Source organism: Apodemus sylvaticus, chromosome X (genome assembly GCF_947179515.1).
Source record: "Apodemus sylvaticus chromosome X, mApoSyl1.1, whole genome shotgun sequence".
NCBI classification, from domain to species: Eukaryota; Metazoa; Chordata; class Mammalia; order Rodentia; family Muridae; genus Apodemus; species Apodemus sylvaticus.
The window spans coordinates 51954527-51963809 of NC_067495.1; the positions used below are offsets into that span (position 1 = coordinate 51954527).

The 9283-nt window shown below is 33.8% G+C and overlaps 1 non-coding gene across 1 annotated transcript; it reads right to left on the bottom strand.

Moving 5' to 3' along the window:
- Positions 1 to 5250: 5250 nt before the first annotated feature.
- Positions 5251 to 5354, bottom strand: LOC127675865 (U6 spliceosomal RNA). Its single transcript, XR_007975553.1, has one exon. It is a non-coding gene; the product is annotated as a U6 spliceosomal RNA (small nuclear RNA).
- Between the last annotated feature and the right edge of the window lie 3929 nt (positions 5355 to 9283).

The following is a 9283-nucleotide window of genomic DNA, read 5'->3' on the forward strand; positions in this document are numbered from 1 at the left end:
TCCACTCTTCTGTTGAGGGATACCTGGGTTCTTTCCAGCATCTGGCAATTATAAATAGGGCTGCTATGGACATAGTAGAGCATGTATCCTTATTACATGGTGGGGAATCCTCTGGGTATATGCCCAGGAGTGGTATAGCAGGATCTTCTGGAAGTGAGGTGCCCAGTTTTCAGAGGAACCGCCAGACTTAGGGTTGTTTTGATTTACATTTCCCTAATGACTAATGAAGTTGAGCATTTTTTAAGATGCTTCTCCGCCATCCGAAGTTCTTCAGGTGAGAATTCCCTGTTTAACTCTGTACCCCACTTTTTAATAGGGTTGTTCGGTTCCTAAATCCTAGTTTGGTTGTCTTCACCTACCTCATTTTAAACCACTGGATCAGATTCATAAATTCTTTCGATTTTAAAAGTAATTTTCTACATCCTGTCACAATTATTTTTAATGCTATTTTTCTAGAAATATTATTGAATGCCAAAATTTACCATGTATTAAACGGAATTGAAATATTTCATTTGGCTCAAGAAGATACTTGCTATAGCGTAGATGATCCAGAAGGATTCACTTCATGTACTGTCTTTGTTTCTACACTGGAGAAAGAATTGTATTGTAAACCAGCAAACAGTTGGAATAGTTATCCTACTTGCTTTTCAAACACTTGTGAAATTATGTGGTTATTTCAAAATTCCATTTTTGTATTTATCATTTTGCTAACATATCTATTTCTTCTAATTTTACTGTTTTTGAAACATTACATTCATGAATTTTGTCATGATAACTTTTAAAATCTCACTACTTTATTGAAAATATAGACTATATAATTTCTGTTAAGTGATAATATTAATAAGTAAGTTATTCTAATATTGCTAGTCTTAAATCATTCGGTAACAGCAATAGGAATAGACATACATTTTATTAATTTCCAGTATTATTGCTAGCAATTATATAAAAATACTATGATTAGTGGTAAGAAAAATGACTCAGTGGTTAAAAACACTGGTTGCTCTTCTAGAGGTATTAAGTTTAATTTCCACCCATCACATGGTGGCTCACAACCATGAAACCTGATGCTCTCTTCTGGTGTAGCTGAAGACAGTGTACTCATATACATAAAAATAAATAAACAAATAATTCTTTAAAAATACTATGGTATCTACCCAATGACTTTATGAAAATACAAATAGTTCAATAAAAGAAAATATTTTGAAAATTCCAACTGTTAGCCAATTAATTAATTCTCTCTGACTTGACACTAACATGGAAGTAAAACACAAAGAAAGCTTAAAAATTTGATGTAATAACTAAAATTGACCTTCACTCTCTGTGATCTATCATATGATTCTTATTCGAATAAAAACTAAGGGTAAATTTTGGGAGGGGGAAATTGGGAAAGGTTTTACCATTGGCAATTTAAATGAAGAAGATACTCAATTAAAAAAAGAAAAAAAACTAAGTGTATTGCTTCTTATAGTGACTAAAATGTAAAATTCTCTGGTAAATATAACTCTCAGTGGAGAGCTTTATCAGAAAATATGTGTTACTTGGAAAACATTGAAAAGAATATTGTGTTGCAATGTGTTTTTTGTTTTAGTCTAAATAGTGTATTTATTTCGTACCTATTCACTTTATTCTTACAAATCAGACATTAAGTAAATACAGTTGTATACATAACTCAGAATTTTAAATGGAGAAAAGAAGCAAAAAATGAAATGGACATCTTGAATTAAAATGCTGTACTAATCAGTAAGAATTACATACTAAATCTATGTTGTATGTAGGATTTCTGGTAGTAGAGAAGAGAGATACTTCATACTATAAAGTATAAGGAAAAAGGAGCAGAAATGAGATTGTAAAAGGACCATGATTCTGGAGCATCTAAAAGATTAATTCCATATGTAACCCTGTTTAGAACAATGTAAATTAAAAGTTACCATGATCAGCAAACTTATATATATTAATTTAAATAGTAAATTTAATAATTGTATCTGAAAAATAAAGATAGAAAACCTTGGTGTGGTAAGCTAAGCTCACCATGACTTAAGCCCTGTGTCTACTTAAAAATTATCGTTACTCAAACACTTCACTGTATATATTTCTTTAATAAACAGCACTTTTCAATGAATGAATCCATTTACTGTCTATTAATGTGAAGCCTTTACAAACTGTACACTTTATGTCTGTACTATTTCTTTCTCCAATGTCTCTATTCATTTAGGTAATTTATTGTCATCTTACACAACCAAATTTACAGAAATCATGGGTGTCTCCTCCCTCCAATAAGTTATTCTTTGTTTCTTTCAACAAATGTGTGTTCCTGTATGTGTATGTATATGTATAAATATATGTATATTCAGTAGCATGCTATGTACACAAAAAAACAAGAAAAATCACTCAAAGAAGATGAGATTAATGTATGTATGAGATAGACATACTAAGCTTGAGGTCAAGTCATGAAAATATTTTAAAATGAAAAAAGAAAAAACAGAATAACTAAAACTAATTGATTTAGCGTAAAAATGGGAAATTAATCACAATAATTTTAAATTGAAATATCAATAGTGAATATGTCAGGATAATTTTTGAAAAAAGTAAGTAAAATATTTCTGTGACTGTTGAAAGATTCCATCCTCAGTCAAATTAATATGAATGAATCTCCTAACACATCAATGTAAATAAGTGAATATTTGTTTAGGCTCTGTCCAACCATAGGTAGTCCTGCCCTAGATGATTGCATTTGGTATAGATGCAAATGGTAAACCTCCTGAATAAATGACTAAGAAGGTGCCCAGAGAAATGGTCTACTAAGTATTCCATACAAGAAGCGATAGAAGATTGGCCAGGAATAATCATTCTAGGGCAGTGTTTCTCAGCCTTGCTAATTCTGTGACCCTTCAACACAATTCCTCACATGGTAACCCTCAACCCTAATATTATTTCAATTTTACTTCATAACTGTAATTTTGCTACTGTTATGAATTGTAATGTAAATATATGATAGTGTAGGATATCTGATTGCAATCTAAAGAGGTCATGACCCACAGGTTGAGAACCACTATTATAGTCAGTATTTCTCAAGTACGGTACTGCATCAAAATCCTATCCAGGCAAAATGTCACTTCAGACTTTTTAATTTGTTGGACCTAGGATAGGGCTTGAAATTTAGATTTTGTTTCTTTCCCTTATATTTAATCTATAAGATTCCATTCAATGGCCTACCTAGATATTTGAGCTTATTAAGTCTATCAATACATTTTCAAATATCTATGTAAATCTATTTTTTCTTAAGCCTTTCTTTATCTCAGTCTTTACTGAAAGAACTGAAACATACAATTATACAATTTGTTTACTGAACAACAAAACATACAATTATAAATTTGAATGATTTATCTTACATATATAAAATTGCATATGAATATTCAAAAAAGAAATATTTTAAAGGTTCTGAAGATAATGATCTTTGTGTGAATAATTATCTCCCATTGAATCCCAGATATACTGGATTTTAATTTAATGTATGTTTTAGAAGTCATGTTTCACTTCTATGACATTTATTGTTTTATATTGTTTAGATTCCTCCACCTTGACTTATATCGTTATACAGTTATTATGTGGAAATAAAGTTATTTTATGTATATATTTACTTTCATTTTTTAACTAAGGGTCTTGCTATGTAGCCCAGGCCCTAAACTCAGGGATCCTCCTACCTTAACTTTCTAAGGACTTTGAAGATTTGTATAACTACCTTTCATGGTTATACCAGATTGCCAATGACTAGACAAAATGACAAGAATCAGATTTTACATTTAATGGCACAAATATTTCTTGCTATGAATTTTTCTTTTTTATTGTTTTCTTTGCAGTGTCTCTTCAAAAAGACTCAGAATTTTCTCAACTATTGAAGTAGAAGTGAAATGACATACACCATAGCTATAAACATATGTCTCAGGCAGCATAAGGAACACTGCTTCAGAACTGCCTTCACCACTACCCTTTGTCATGAATACAGACTAGATGCTTTAAGCTTTTGACTACTGCTTGTGCCAAGTTGTTGCTGCATGTTCACATATTTGCTAAATAAAAGTTTTCTGTTTGGTGTTCTAGTAGCCCTCCAGGAAGAATGATGACTACTAATCATGCTTGCAAGCCGAAGAGGAAAGGACTTAATGTACACTCTAGGAAGACTTATTGAGATATGCCACCATCTTGCCATGCAGCAGTCACTATTCTCTTAAGATCTGATGCTCATGACCTAAAAACAAGCTAAGGGAGAAGGTAAGTAATACAGAAGAGTTGGTGCCCAAAGCGTCAATATTTCATCATAAGAAAAAAGAGTGGTCTATAATTTATTCCCTATTTTTTGGTATTTATGAAGCAAAAAGAAAAATACCCTTTAAGAAACCATGCTTTGGCTACACATGTTAAAAATCCATGGTAATCTCCATATTATATCCTGGTATGATAGTTTCTAATTTCTGGCATTACCTTCCCAATAAAGTCCTGAGTCTGTCTTGTGGAGTCTCATAAAGTATTAAGCAGTGAGTAGTTTATTTATTGAAAGAATTATTCTTTGTAAGAATCAAATTTTAAGCCAAGTATTTTGAGCTAGCACTGTAAGCCTTAAATCTAAGAAAATGTAATAGGAAATAAACTGATTCATATTATAGACCATTGGACACTAGTATTTCACATATCTTAAAGCTGCTATTTTATTAATTATGTGAAATATAATCAATTCATCGCCCTTGGGTCACCATACTGTAAGAAATACCAATAAATTTAAATAAAAACTACAAATGTAATTTGTATAAAACCAATAAATAGTTTGTCTCTTTTACTTCTACTTATAGATGTAGTTTGATATACAGCAATAGATATTTCAAAAATCTCAGAATATTTTAATGTTTACATTTTCTTATTAGATAAGTAAAGTATAGAAAGTTAGTTTTTTATTTATATAATTTCACACACATAATGAAATTATAAATACCAATGTATCTTTTATCCAGTTTAAGAAATAAAATGCAGCAAAATAAAATAAAAGTATGAGTGTATTGTTTATATTCATATATCCTTCATTGCCATATGTGGCAACTATTATCATGAAATGCTAGTTACTTTTTTTTACCTTTTCTTTAAACTTGACTTAATTCCCACATAATATATCCTGATTATGGTATATACCTTCCTCAACTCCAAGTTCTTCCCTACCTACCTTCACATCCAGATCTACTCCCTTTCTGTCTTCCATTAGAAAACTATATGGAATATTTCACAAATTTGCATGTCATTCTTGTGAAAGGGACATACAAATCTCTGTATCATTCAAATTGTAGTATATGTGCTGCATAAATGATCACTTCCATATTATTCTTAGTGTCTTTTGATCACCACATAGTTTTCTTTGGATCTATATACTAGTGTTATGAAAATGTACACCTTTGATTTACTGATATTTTGAACACAAACTTTTCATTTTTATATACCATTATTTTTATTATTTATTTTATTTCATTTGTATGACTATTTCACTTTCATGAATATATGTGTATCATATGTGTGTCTGATAGTCATAAGAGACTCATTGTGTTCATTTTCAATTTCTCATAATAATTGAAACATCTTTCTAACCCCTGCACATGATTAGATTTATCTAAAATTGTACAATTTATTTTGTCAAAAGACATTCATTATTGTACCTACATGATTTTCTTTTTTATTGCATATTTCATTTATTTACATTTCAAAAGTTATCCCCTTTCCCGGTTTTCCCTCTACAAAACCCCATCCCATCATTCTTCCCCCTTCTTCTATGAGGGTGCTCCCCCCACAACCACACACTCCCACCTCATTGCCGTGGCATTCCTGTACTCTGGGGCATTGAGCCTTCACAGAACCAAGGGCTCCTCTCTCTCTCATTTATGCAAGATAAGGCCATGCTCTGTTACATATGCAGCTGAAGCATATATGTGCATATATGGGTCCCTGCATGTGTAGTCTTTGGTTGGTGGTTTAGTCCCTGGGAGCTCTGTTCACTTTACATCCTGATTGTGGCACCTGTTACTCCTTTCCTTTCAGCCCCACCCTTACAAATCCCTCTGCTTGTTACCCATTCCCCTTTTCTGAGGAAAATGTACCCCTCTCAGTACCATGCCATTCCAGGACATCCAGTTGCATTAGTCCTAAGCAGATCCTCTCCACTGAGACCCAATCAGGCAGTCCAGTTAGGGGAAGCAGATGCAATAGCAGACAACACAAAGACAACCCTCAATTGACTTGTTATAAGTCCCCTAACTTGACTAAACTGCACACCTGCTACAAATATGTAGGTGTCCTAGGTCCAGCCCCTCCATGCTCTCTGCTTGGTGGTACGGGCTCTGTGAGCCCCCATGGTCCCAGGTTAATTGAATCTGTAGGTCTTCTTGACCCTTCCAGCTCACTCAATTCAAACTCAGACTCTTGCACAAGACTTCCTGAGCACTGCCTGATGTTTGGCCAAGGGTCTTTGCATTTTTTTCTATCAGCTGCTGGATGAAGCCTCTCATACATACACATACTTTTCCTTTTTTGTCTTAGGCAATGAAGGAATGCCTGCTACATAAGGAAACGGCTAAACTACAGTGATTTTATAAATGAAGGTTAGTGTATTAATCATTGTTCTCTAGAATCACAGAACTTATGACTAATCTCATCTAGTCTTGATATGAGAGTATGTGCCTAGTCCTACTGCATCTTCTTCTGTCATATTTGATTGATATGTGTTGAAAGGCTGCTCTTTTCTGAAGTGATATGGAGAAGGATTAAATCTATGAGAGAGGAGGTTGGGAGGAATGAATAGGAGCAGAGAATAAAGGTGAAACTGGGCTCAGGATGTAATATATGAGGGAAGAATAAGCAAACAAAAAACAAATAAATGAATAAATAAATACTGAAATTGTTGAAGTTTTGGGGACTTTTATATATTGGACTGTATTTTATATGATAATATTACCCATAACATGAGATATTGGAAACAAGCATAAAAGGAAATTATAGCTTAATAGTGATGGTTTTGTGTGGCAAGGAGTCAATTGTGCTTATTGGTTTTTTCTCAACTTGACACAAGCTAGAATTATCTGGAAAGAGTGGACTTCAATTTAGGAATGATCATTGTCATGAAGGCAAACCTGTGGTGGTGTTTTATGTATTACTGTTTGGAAAGGCCCATATCACTGTGGACTGTGCCAGTCCTCATCACATGCTCCTGGGATGAATCACAAAGCATACAGAGCAAGACATGGATAGAAAACAAGCAGAGTTCCCCTGTTGTCTCTCCTTCAGTTCCTGCCTCCCAATTCCTTCTTTGATTTCCTTCTTTGCTTTCTCTCAATGATGAACTGAACATATAAGTCAAATAAGTCTTTTTCTCTCCAAGAGAAGAATGATAGAGAGCAGACTACAACTCACATCCCTTAGCATTGTTTTTAACTATAATACACAAGCTTTTGTTTATTTTGAAATTATTCCTCAATATTCTTTGTCTTGAAAGCATGATTTTAGTTTTAATTATGATACTGTAGCCTAGATGCACATTATTTTTCAACAAATTCAACAGGCCACTACCATACCCTCCATAACTACAGTTCAGTACTCAAAAAAATATATCTTCCCCAAAAACTTTGGAAGTACTCACTGTGAGTTTTCCATTTATATATGTTATTTTATTTTCCTTGTGTATGAAATTATGCAATATCTACTTTATTAAGCTTATTTCACTTGACTTAATGTTTGTTTTCAAGCATGGTCTGTATTATAGTATATGACAAGGTTTCATTTCTACACTGGGTATACACTTAAATTAACTGAAAACATAATTTCAAAGACGAACTCCACAGGAAGATGAATAGCATAAAATAACTTGGATCCTTAGGAATCTCAAGACTGAACTGCCAACCAAAGAACATACACAGGCTGGAACTAGGCTTCTCCCCACATGTGTAGCAGATGTTCAACTTGGTCTTCATATGGATCCCAAACAATTGGAGCAAGAGCTATCCCAAAATCTGTTGCCTGTATACATGGAATATACTCTTCTATCTGGGCTGCCTTGACGGGTCTCAGTGGGAGAGGCAGTGCCTAGCTTTCAGAGACTTGATGTTCCAGGGTGGAGGGATAAAGAGAAGAGCCCTTGTATTAGTCAGGGTTTTCTAGAGTCACAGAACATATGTGCAGTCTCTATAGAGTTAGGGAATTTGTCAATTACTTACAGTCTGTAGTCCAACTCACCAACAATGTTCAGCAGCAGCTGTGGATGGAAGTCCAAGGATCTAGCATTTGCTCAGTCCCATGAGGCAAGCAGGCAAAGAAGATTGAGTCTTCCTTCTTCCAATGTCCCCGTGTAGGTCTCCAGCAGAGTGTGTGGCCCAGATTAAGGGCCTGTGGTATCATGCCTTTAATCCCAGATGACCTTGAACTCAGATAGCTCCCTGTCTTAATCTTCTGGAATACATAGTCACTATGTTTCAAGGTCTCCATGCCAAGATCCACATCAGAAGCTTATATCTCTCTGCCTCCAGATTAGGATCATAGGTGAGCCTTCCAATTCTGGATTGTAGTTCAGTCCAGATATAGTCAACTTGACAACCAGGAATAGCCACTACAATCCACCCCTTGTCAACTTTTACACAAGTAATATATATTGTCTGCACGAAACAATATCAAGGTCATGAAAATTCTTAACATGATATAACTATTCCTAGTAAAATCACAAATGCATTTCTAAACTTACAATGAGGCAGTGTCCCTTGAGAACATTCTTTTAGTTTCTCAACTTAAATACCAATTGATGTTAAAGAAATTGGAAAAAAACAAATATATTCTTTACAAAATAAGATGGAAGCATTCATATTACTTTATTTATTTTTTTTTTGGTTATGGAAAAAATTTATTTAACATTCACCAACATATTGTGAGGCTGTACACTGTGGTAAGGATACAATAACAAATCATACAGATTTGACCCCTGCTCTAGAAATATAGAAGTCTAGTGGTGTAGTTTTTTTTTACACCTAAATATTAATTTATTTTTTATTGATACATTTTTTATTTACATTTCAAATGATTTCCCCTTTTCTGGGTCCCCACTCCCCGCAAGTCCCATAAGCCCTCTTCCATCCCCCTGTTCTTCCATCCACCCCTTCCTACTTCCCTGTTCTGGAATTGCCCTATACTCTTGCACTGAGTATTTCCAGAACCAGAGGCCACTCCTCCATTCTTTTTGGACATCATTTAATTTGTGGATTATGTCCTG